The sequence below is a fragment of the Oryctolagus cuniculus genome, chromosome 9 (assembly GCF_051225735.1).
Source record: "Oryctolagus cuniculus isolate XC-2025 breed Fujian yellow rabbit chromosome 9, ASM5122573v1, whole genome shotgun sequence".
In the NCBI taxonomy this organism is placed as follows: Eukaryota; Metazoa; Chordata; class Mammalia; order Lagomorpha; family Leporidae; genus Oryctolagus; species Oryctolagus cuniculus.
In genome coordinates this window covers 35119800-35131254 of record NC_142875.1, presented here as the reverse complement: position 1 = coordinate 35131254, position 11455 = coordinate 35119800, and the positions used below count along the sequence as shown (strand labels likewise).

General features: G+C 40.3%; 1 long non-coding RNA gene and 1 pseudogene across 1 annotated transcript in view; one reads left to right on the top strand and one right to left on the bottom strand.

Annotated features, from left to right (window-relative positions):
- Positions 1 to 605: 605 nt before the first annotated feature.
- The window catches only part of LOC103349084 (uncharacterized), a 114850-nt gene continuing 104000 nt past the window's right edge, over positions 606 to 11455 (bottom strand). The window contains exons 5-7 of the long non-coding RNA XR_011378748.2: positions 6493 to 6728; positions 3945 to 4001; positions 606 to 849 (exon numbers count right to left, since the gene is read on the bottom strand). This is a non-coding gene — a long non-coding RNA (uncharacterized LOC103349084). The remainder of the gene's footprint in view (positions 850 to 3944; positions 4002 to 6492; positions 6729 to 11455) is intronic.
- On the top strand, positions 8460 to 9889 carry LOC149124542 (large ribosomal subunit protein eL31 pseudogene; annotated as a pseudogene).

Below are 11455 nucleotides of genomic sequence, written 5' to 3'. Positions count from 1 at the left end.
TTTGATGGCAGGGAGACAGGAAAAAGTGAATATGAACAGAGGGGGTTATTCAAGTATACTGGCAGCTCAGGACAAGTAGGAAAACTGGGGCAAAACAAACAAACAAAAACTAAACACTGGACAATGAGTGTTTGAACAGACCATCTTACCAAGGCAAACCAAGCAGAGAGAGAGCTTATGAGTAAACTGTTCTGGGATTGGGTGGGACTGTGCCTGGTGTTAGAAGAAACTGGAGCAAATATGGAACTTTTTGTGTCTCCTGCTTTTTCTGAGGACAAAGATAACCTGAGTTACAGGGTCTTACCAGACTGTGTTCAACCAAAGCCTCTCAACCAAGTCTGGGGAGAATTAGAGCAAGAATAGAGTAAAAAGCTCAATACAGCTATTCAGACAGGAAGTCTGAATAAACTGACAAACTGAAGTGACATAAGATACCAGAAGTTCTGGGATGGAATTAGGGATAAGCATGTCCTCCCCACACCTCTCCCTCCCTCTCCCTCTTCCTCCCCCTCTCCCTCCCTCCCTCCTTCTCTCCCTCCCTCCCTTCCTTCCTTTCTTCCATTTGGAGGCTCTATGCTAGGTTTTGGAAATACAAAGAGAAGATGTGGAGCTTATCATCCAATATTTTATTGTCTTTTAGGTAAACCAGACAAGCTGTTTACAATCATGTGTGGTAAGAGCTATGTTAAGATAAGCATGGGGCTCTGCAGGAGCATACCGGGTGATGGTGGGGAGCACAGACGGAAGAAATGGCTTCCTGGAGGAGATAATGATTGAGTTGTGTCAAAATGGATGAGTAGGAGGTTGGCAGGCAATACTGGAGACTGCTAACTGAAGCTTATGTAAATCCTGTGAGTTCAAAGAGAGAAGGAGGGTTAGGCGTTGTGGTGCAGCAGGTTAAGCTGCCATTTGGGACACTTGCACCCCATGTTGAAGTGCCTGGTTGAAGTCTTGGCAGCTCCCTCAGCTAATGTGCCTGGAAGGCAGCAGATGATAGCCCAAATACTTGAGTCCCTGTCTTCCCTGTCGGAGATCCAGATGTAGTTCTTGGCTCCTGACCTGGCCTGGTTCTAGCCTTGGCTGTTGCAAGCATTTAGGGAGTAAACCAGTGAATGGAAAACCTCTTTCTCTCTTTCATTTTGACATTTAAAAAAAAAACTTTTTTTTTTTTTATTTGAGAGGTAGAGTTACAGACAGAGCAAGGGAGAGACAGAGAGAAAGGTCTTCTATCTGCTGGTTCACTCCCTAAATTGCCACAACAGCCAGAGCTAAGCTGATCTGAAGCCAGGAGCCAGGAGCTTCTTCAGAATCTCCCATGCAGGTGCAGGGGCCCAAGCACTTGAGCCATTTTCTACTGCTTTCCCAGGCCATAAGCAGAGAAGTGGATTGAAAGAGCAGCCAGGACACAAATTGGTGGCCATATGGGATACAGTTGCCATAGGCGGAGGCTTAGCTTACTATGCCGTAGTGCCAGCCCCATCATTTTGCCTTTCAAATAATTACTCTTAAAAAAAAAGAGAGAGATAACTAGAGACTGATTCATATATTCAGGAGCCATCAAGATTTCAGGCTTTCTGAGACCAGCAAGCCACAAGGAACATCATGTTACTGATTTCTCTACTATGCTTAGAAACTCAAGTCAAAAACAGGCAATAGTGGCTCTCTTAATCATCTTGGTGCTCTTCCCTAGGCAAGCTTACCCTCTCTGGAATTCCTTACTTCTTACCATGAAAACAGTCCAAGTACTATTAAATGGCTAGGAATAAAAAAGGAGAGTAGAATTTAGCTCTTTTTTTTTTTTAAAGATTTATTTATTTATTTGAAAAGTAGAGTTAGAAAGAGAGAGCAAGAGCTTCTATCTGCTGGTTCACTCCCCAAATGGCTGCAATGGTCAGAGCTCTGCCAATCTGAAGCTAGCAGCCAGGAGCCTCTATGGGATCTCCCTTGTGGGTGCAGGAGCCCAAGCACTTGTGCCATCTTCTGCTGCTTTCCAAGGCACATTAGCAGGGAGCTTGATCGCTAGTAGAGCATTTGGGACTTGAATCAGACCCATATGGGATGCCAGAGCTGCAGGCAGTGGCTTTACCTGCCATGCCACAGCAACGGCCCAAATTTACCTCTTTGTCACTCATAGAGCTCCTGCATACTCAAAGTCCAGCACTCATCTCATTTGAGTCTTTGGAGTAGGGTATAAAACTGACATATCTTGGTAAACTCATGATAATTGAATATTTAAGCTGTCCCCTTAGCAGAAGGATATAGACTCATACTTGTACAGCTAAGTAGCAGATACTAGGACATGCACTTAGGACAATCTTAGTGCTTCTTCCCCATGGAGGACATATCTTTTAGACCCTACAGCCCTTGGAATGAATATTTATTTAGCATCTCCCTTTCTGGTTTGTAGATGGTACAGAAAATAAAAAATATCACTTTTTAAAGTACTAGTTAGAAACTGTTTATGATGATGACTTGGTACTGTGTGTATTTGAATTGCTATGAATGCTTGAAGAAAAGGCAAAGTGTATTATAGTGAAAGTATTAGAATGCTGTGTAAGCCACTTGATTCTGACTGTTCTAGTGCTAAAGTACAAATAATGGTGCTTGCCCTGCCTACCTCAAACGGTTATTTGAAAACTGAATTACAGAAGGTATGTGAAAATGAAGTGTCACTAGAACTCTATCAAATAGGGTATTATTGAGCTGCTCCTTGTTTCGCTTTTAGAAAAAAGCTTTCCCCACTCGGAAGTGTATCTTTTAGCTAGAAATGCATTACCACAGTATTAGAGACACTCCAGTGAAAAATTGACAAATAAAAAACTGATAGAACATTGTTATTTTAGGGCTCTTTTTAATAGAGCATGAAATAGCATTTAGGTCTGTGTGCCTTATCTGTTTTTGAGGGTCCTAGATGTAAATCAATATTTTATTCCGTAATTCAACATATTTTGAACACTGAAATAATCACATTTTTGAAAGATAATTATTTTTAAAGAATTTTAGATTTTTTTACAATTAAAATTTTATTTTCATTTTATTTGAAAGGCAGGGAAACAGAGCCAGAGCATGAGGGAGAGAGAGAAAGACAGATCTTCCATCTGCTGATTCACTCTCCAAATGTGTGCAACAGCTGGGGCTTGGCCAAGCCAAACCCAGGAGCCAGGAATTACATCTGAATTTCCCACATGGGTGGCAGAGACCCAAGTACCTTTGCCATCATCTGCTGCCTCCCAGGTGTGTACCAGCGGCAAGCTGGATTGAAAGCAGAGGTACTGGGACTCAGACCAGGCACTCCAGTAGGGGATACCGGCATCCCAGGTGCCAACTAAACCACTGCTCCAACTGCCTGTCGCTAGAGTTTTAGTTTTGACAGAAAAGTATTGGTAATTTTTAAGGACACAGAAAAAACTAAGGTCAGGATTCAGGCAGAAAAGAGTGAAGATTGGGAATAATGAAAGCAGTTGCAGTGAGCAGGATTACCTGTACTAATAAGTTAAAATGAGCAAGGGAGATGAGAATGCGGAAATAGATGGAGGTAGAGAAAGATTTCCAAGATGCACATTATCTTTCAACAAGGGGTAATAGCCAATGGACAGTATCTTCCCTTTGGTAATTATCAATATCTAGGATGACCTAAGATCATTCTCCCTGCTTACTGGGCTGTTGCAAACTTACAAAGGGAATCCTTTGTGTGTCTTTGTGGGAAGGAGTATTCTCCACTCAAAGTCACTCAAAGGACAGTGGGACATTGCTTTTGGCATTGGGAAGTCCAGGAAGAAATTATTAGAGTGGAGGTTTTATTCTGAATTCTGATTTGCCCGTCCTGCCAGAGAAGAAGAGGTACCTTTAATGCTGCAAGAAATCATCTGCTCCTGCAGAAACCCAGGTACATGGCAGGGAGGCACTTCCTGGTAGTATCGTACTTAAGGAAATGCATTACTTACATTCAATAGGGAGCACTGGACTCTTTACATCTCAGAGTATGATTTCCAATAAAAATCCTGTGGTAGGAGGATATTAGAAATTAAGTTAGCAATTTCAGTGAAGAAATAGCCTTATACAATTTTATTTAATGAAACTACATAAAATGGACCAAGGATATTCTAGTGATATAAAAGAAAGCAAGGCAGATTTAAAGCTCTTTAATATTTTGTTTGAGAATTATATTGGTAAGTTGGTCTGATGTTTCCAGTTACGTCTTTCAGAAGTATGCTCACAGATCAATTAATTCTATTTATGAGGTGAATAAAGTTGAATACTTTCTAATACACATACACCCACACCCAAAATATGCTTTCAAATGAAAATTCACAAGTAGATTGTGACATTTTTATTTCACACATTAGTTGTTACATTCTAGAACTGAAATACCGAATTCATTGTTTTCCCAAAACAATACTTAGTTTCATTCATAAGGTACAGTGGTAGCATCAATTGCAGTAGATTGCAGTAATGAAACACCTGCTGTTCAGACAACATTAAATAAGCAACTAACTATTTTTACTTTGTATTTTATTATGTCACAAAGGGGATCAGGCAGTGTCTGAGGTTATAACCACTGTAGATTTCATACTTAGCAAATCTTATTTTGAAGCTAATGTGATCATTACTATGCTTAAATAGATATTTCTTGCTGTTTGGGTGTGGTGAGATGAATGCCTGCAGAGGAACTGGTTTTTTCTGTTGTACCAGAAGCTTGTGTCTGCCTGTTTGAGGAATGGTGACTGAACCACCAAATGTCAGGATATTCTCTTTTACTGCAGGTAGTTCTGAAAAGGCTTATCTTACTATAAAGCATGTATAAGACAGAAAAAGCGAACAAATAAAACTACCTGGGAGATTAGGGTGTGCAAAGGATTGTCAATACATTTAGGAAGAGTGAGAGTTGACTGGTTTATAAAGCACATTCACAGACTTTGAGATCTGCTCAATAGTTGTTGCACGTGTGACTATCTTAAAGTAGTGTCTTTTTCTTTAAAACAATTTTTTAAGGTAAACTTAAAAAGATTGAAGTAGAACATACGTAGTGAAAATAAAAACTATATGTTTATTTACTGAGGTTAATAGTTGTTGAATTGTAGCATTTTATTTCTTTTTTTTAGCATTTTATTTCTTTAATAGCAATATTTCAAGTTTTGAATTTTATTGAGCACAGTTTTAGTTGTATCTCTCAATTTCTGATATGCTGTTTTCCCTTATTCAGCTCAAAATTTTTCTGATTTTTTTTGACCCATGAGCTATTTAGAAGTTTATTGCTTTTGTCCAAACAGTTGGATCTTTTCTTTTTTTATTATTGATTTCCAGCCTAGATTTTTATAATTAATAATTACAGTGTTTTGAAATTTGTTGAGATTTGATCTATGATATGCACTTTGTCAATCTTGTCAAATGTTTTATTGAAAAAATAAATATGTTATAGTGTTATGTATAGCAGTTAAAAAAGACTCATTAATCTTGTTAAAATGCTTATATTATTTTTTGCATGTTCTTTCCATCACTGAAATAGAAATATTCAAATCTTCAGATCTAATTGTGATGCACATTTATCCCTGATTCTTTTAATTTTTGTTTCAGATACTTTAAGGCTCTCATTAAGGGCATGCAAATTTATAATCAGTAAGTCCATTTAGTTGATTGACCCTTTTATCATAAATATTTACTACCTCTAAAAATGTTGCTTTTTTCCAGATAGTTGTACAGCAGTAACAATGTTCTTTTGTTTTGCTTTGTACAGATTTTTCCAATATATTGATTTAATCCCAGTATGCCCTTATATAAGTATGTCTGTGTAAGCAATATTGAGTTTTATTTTTTAATCCAGTCTGATGATTTTCTTTAGATGGGGAATTTCATTCCAACTGCTGATATATCTGAATTCTCAGTTTATCATTTTATTGTTTCCTTTTTGTGCTTCTCACTTTTATTTTCTTTCCTTTCCTCTTTAATTGATGAATTATTTTTGCAAATCTTTTTTCTTTGATTAATAGTTGATTATACAGTATTTTACAGTATTTTCTAGTAGTAATCATTTACATTATAATAGGCATCCTTGACTAAATATTATGCACTTTCACTTTTATCACATCCTGAACAATGGCAGGACACCAGGATACTCTGACTCCATATGCTACTCTCCTGCCTTTTGCTTTTATTTTCATTTATGTATACCTTGGTCTCCTTCTTTAAAGGGAATTATTTTCTGATGTTTTGATTACTTACGGCTGTCCTTTGTTCTGTCTTGAATTTCTATATTTCTATGTGGGATTATTTTCATTGTCTTTGAAAAACTGCCTTTAATATTCCTTTTAAGTTTGATTTGCTACTGAAAATTTCTTTCAGCTTTTTAAAATTTTCTTTATTTCTTCATCACTTTATTTTTTTTAAAGATTTATTTATTTATTTGAAAGAGTTACACATAGAGAGGAGAGAGAGAGAGAGAGAGAAAGAGAGAGAGGTCCTCCATCTGATGGTTCACTCCCCAGTTGGCCAGACCTGAGCCAATCCGCAGCCAGGAGCCAGGAGCAAAGAGCCAGGAGCCTCCTCGGGGTGTCACACGCAGGTGCAAGGGCCCAAGGACTCGGGCATCTTCTACTGCTTTCCCAGGCCATAGCAGAGAGCCAGATTGGAAGTGGAGCAGCCAGGTCTCGAACTGGCGCCCATATGGGATGCCGGCACTGCAGGCCAAGGCGTTAACCTGATGTACCACAGTGCCGACCCCATCTTCATCACTAAAAAAAAAAAAAAAAAAAAAAACGGCCTTATAATTTACTTATCACATTACTCCCACCTTCAGTTTAATTTTTCCTCTTCCTTTAATGAAAAAAGAACTGTGGTAAAATACATAATATAAAATTACTATCAACCATTTTTCAGCATATAATTCATTGGCATTAACTATATGCAAGTTGTATGACCATAAACTGAACTTTTTAAACTTATAAAATTTCTTTTTGGGGGCTGGCTCTGTGGAATAGCGGGTAAAGCCGCCGCCTGTAGTGCCGGCATCCCATATGGATGCTGGTTCAAGATCCAGCTGCTCCTCTCTCTTTCTTTCTTTCTTTCTTTCTTTCTTTCTTTCTTTCTTTCTTTCTTTCTTTCTTTCTTTCTTTCTTTCTTTCTTTTTTTCTTTTTTTCAATAGGCAGAGTTACACAGTGAGAGAGAGACAGAGAGAAAGGTCTTCATTTTTTCATTGGTTCACCCCCCAAGTGGCTGTTATGGCCGGTGTGTTGAGGCCAGCGCACTGCGCCGATCCGAAGCCAGGAGCCAGGTGCTTCCTCCTGGTCTCCCATGCCGGTGCAGGGCCCAAGCACTTGGGCCATCCTCCACTGCCTTCCTGGGCCACAGCAGAGAGCTGGACTGGAAGAGGAGCAACCGGGATAGAATCCAGTGGCCCAATCGGGACTAGAACCTGGGGTGCTGGCACCACAGGTGGAGGAGTAGCCTAGTGAGCCGCAGCGCCGGCCAGCTGCTCCTCTTTCAATCCAGCTCTCTACTATGGCCTGGAAAAGCAGTAGAAGATGGCCCAAGCCCTTGGGCCCCTGCAACTGGGTGGGAGACTTGAAAGAAGCTCCTGACTGCTGCCTTTGGATTGGCACAGCTCCAACCATTGCAGTCATTTGGGGAGTGAACCAATGGATGGAAGACCTTTCTCTCTCTCTCTCTCTCTCTCTCTCTCTCTCTCTCTCTCTCTGCCTCTGCCTCTCTGTAACTCTGCCTTTCAAATAAATAAATAAATCTTTTAAAAAACAAAGAAAAAAACTTTCACTTTTGGTGCTTATTTTTTCTAGATATAGAAATATAGCTTGACAGTTTCTGGCACTGTGGTACAGTGAGTTAAGCTGCTGCCTGCAGTATCAGGCATCCAGTACAGATGCTAGCTCACATCTGAGATGCTCTACTTCTGATCTAGTTCCCTGCTAATGTGCCTAGGAAAGCAGCAGAAGATGACCCCAGTATCTGGGTCCTTGCCACTCATATGGAAGACCTGGATCGAGTTTCAGTCCCCTGGCTTCAGATTGGCTGGCCCTGTCCTGGCTGTAATGGCCATTATGCAGATGGAATATCAATCTCTGCCCCACATTTTTTTAGAAAAATAAATATAGCTTGACAGTTATTTTCTTTTATAACTTAAGATGAGAAGTCCACTATTCAGATTATTTTTTCTTGTTTGGAGGAATTGTTTCTTTTCCATAAGCAATAGCTTCATTATATGATTCATTTGGTCTTTGCATTCATTTCTGTTGTCTCCCTTTTCTTCTTGTTGGTTTTCACTTTTGGTTTTTGGTACTGTGGTCTTGTCTGTTGGCCTGTTTAGTAATTTTTTATTAAATGCTGGATATTAGGTCTAAAAACTGATGACATTTGAATGATTTTATATTCCTTCTAGAGAGGGTTTATTTTTCTTTTTGCTACGAAGTCAGTGTAAGAATAGAATACTTTGGTTTAATCAATTATGAAGATGATCTGTGATGAAACTTCAGTTTATATAAGGTATGATGTAATTTGGTTTGTTTCCTTTGTCTTTCTGGTGTTTAACTCAAAGCTAAAGTTGTTTCCCTTCATAGTTCTTGAACATCAATTCTTATTTTCTCATCCCTGTGGGTTTTCTGACACTTCTGGGCTTGAAAGTGCTTAGGATTTGGCAAATTCATCCAGGAACAGCATGGAGGAGCATGTTGAGCTTGCATCTATGTTCTTTCCTTCTTTCTGTGATCTTGGCTAAAAAGTGTTGGCTGCCTGTGTTGCTCCAAGTGACTTCTAGGAACTAATTTTTAAATAGTACTTTATTTCCTTTTTTAAAAAATTATTGTGTGAGGGGCCAGCACCATGGCTCACTTGGTTAATCTTCCACCTGAGGTGTCGGCATCCCATATAGGCGCCAGGTTCTAGTCCCAGAGTCGCTCCTCTTCCAGTGCAGCTCTCTGCTGTGGCCCGGGAAGGCAGTGGAGGATGGCCCAAGTGCTTAGGCCCTGCACCCACATGGGAGACCGGGAGGAAGCACCTGGCTCCTGGCTTTGGATTGGCACAGCGCCGGCCGTAGCGACCATTTTGGAGGGTAAACCAATGGAAGGAAGACTTTTCTCTCTGTCTCTCTCTCACTGTCTATAACTCTACCTGTCAAATAAATATAAAAAAAATTATTGTGTGAAAAGGCAGTTATACATAGGGAGAGGAGATTATATATAGAGAGAGTTACATACACAGAGAGGAGATCTTCTACCCCCTGGCTTACTCCCCCAAGTGACCACAACAGCTGGGGCTGTGGCAGGAACCTGGAACTCCATCCTGGCTTCACATATGGGTAGAAAGTGCCTGTAACTTGGGCCATCTTCTGCTGCCTTCCCAGGGACATTTGCAAGGAGATGGATCGGAAGTGCAGTGGCTAGATCTGGAACTGGCACTCCAATATGGGATATAGATGTCAGCAAGCCAACTTGTTGTACCACAATGTCAGCCCCCAAAGAACTAATTTTTTAAAAAATAGAATTTAACTTTCCAACTTGGGCCTTACAATATGGCTCCCACAGAGTGACAAGAAGAAGAATGGCAATTCTGCCATCAACAAAGTGGTGACCTGAGAGTATATCATCAGTATTCACAAGTGCATCCATGGAGTGGGCTTCCTGAAGTGTGCCCCTCAGGCACTCAAAGGAATCCAGAAGTTTGCCATGAATGAGATAGGAACTCCAGATGTGTGCATTGATAACCAGGCTCAATAAAACTGTCTGGGCCAAAGGAATAAGGAATGTCCCATTCTGCATTCATGCGAGATTGTCTAGAAAACATAATAAGGATGAAGATTTGCTGAACAAGCTCTACATTTTGGTTACCTATGTGCCTTTTACCACTTTCAAAAATCTACAGACAGCAAATGTGGATGGGAACTGATTAAAACTGTGAAACACACATACACACACACACACAAAACCAATTTCATCCAGCATCTTGGTGAGAGTGTTGGTTGGATATGTAGTCATGGGTAAATATCCTCTGGAATTTCTATAGGAGAGATTGAAGCTGAAGCATACATACTTCTCTGGGATTTTAGGTCTGATCAGAGCTTTTAGGAGAATGTTCGGAATCTGCCCTTACTAAGTTTGTGGGAAAATGGGCAAACGGGACACTATGTTAATATTGCACAGATATAATATACAAGTAACCAAAAAAAAATCTATAAACAAATGTTCAACTTCAGTAAATATTAAGAAAATGAAAATTGTAACAAGGTGATTTTTTTCCACCAGATTAAAAAGATTGACTTTTCTTTCATTGGTTGGAATGTAAATCAATCCAGTTTGCATTAATAATAATGATTGATGACACACTATGTGGGTCATGAGCTGCTCTGAATACCTTATATGTATTATTTGTTCTCATAATAAAGTTATAAATCACTGTGATTATTAACCTTAATTTCAGAAGAAAAATTTAATGTTGAGAGAATTAAACAATATACCCAAGATCACTCAACTTCTCACTAACTGAGATTAGGACCCAGGCAGCCAGAATGTAGTTGCCTACTTGTGCACTATTTCAGACTGCTTCTCAATTCTGTTTCTTTCTTCTTCTTTTTAAAAATATTTATTTATTTAAAAGGCAGAATTAGAGAGAAAGGGAGAGACAGAGTCAGAGAGTGAGAGATCAAGATCTTCCATCTGGCCGGCGCCACGGCTCAATAGGCTAATCCTCCACCTATCGGCGCCGGCACACCGGGTTCAAGTCCCAGTGAGGGTGCCAGATTCTATCCCGGTTGCCCCTCTTCCAGGCCAGCTCTCTGCTGTGGCCCAGGAGTGCAGTGGAGGATGGCCCAAGTGCTTGGGCCCTGCACCCCATGGGAGACCAGGAGAAGCACCTGGCTCCTGGCTTCGGATCAGCGCAGTGTGCTGGCCGCAGCGCGCCAGCCGTGGCGACCATTGGAGGGTGAACCAATGGCAAAGGAAGACCTTTCTCTCTCTCTCTCTCTCTCTCTCTCTCTCTCACTATCTACTCTGCCTGTCAAAAAAAAAAAAAAAAAAAATCTTCCATCTACTGGTTAACTCCCCAAATAGCCACAAAGGCTGGAGCTGGGCTGATCCAAATCCAGGAACTAGGAGCTTCCTCTGGGTCTCCCACTTGGGTGCAGAGGCCCAAGTACTTGGGCTTCTTCCACTGCTTTCCGAGTGCATTAGCAGGGATCTGGATCAGAAGTGGAACAGCCAGGTCTTGAACCAACACCCATACGGGATGCTGGCTCTGCAAGAGGCAGCTTTACCCACTGAACAAGAGCACTGGCCCGTCAATTGTATTTCTTTTTTTTTTTTTAAAGATTTTTATTTATTTATTTGAGAGGTAGAGTTACAGACAGTGAGAGGATGAGACAAGAGATAAATGTTTTCTGTTGGTTCACTCTTCAAATGGCTTCAACGGCCAGAGCTGTGCTGATCCAAAGCTAGGAGCCAGGAGCTTCTTCTAGGT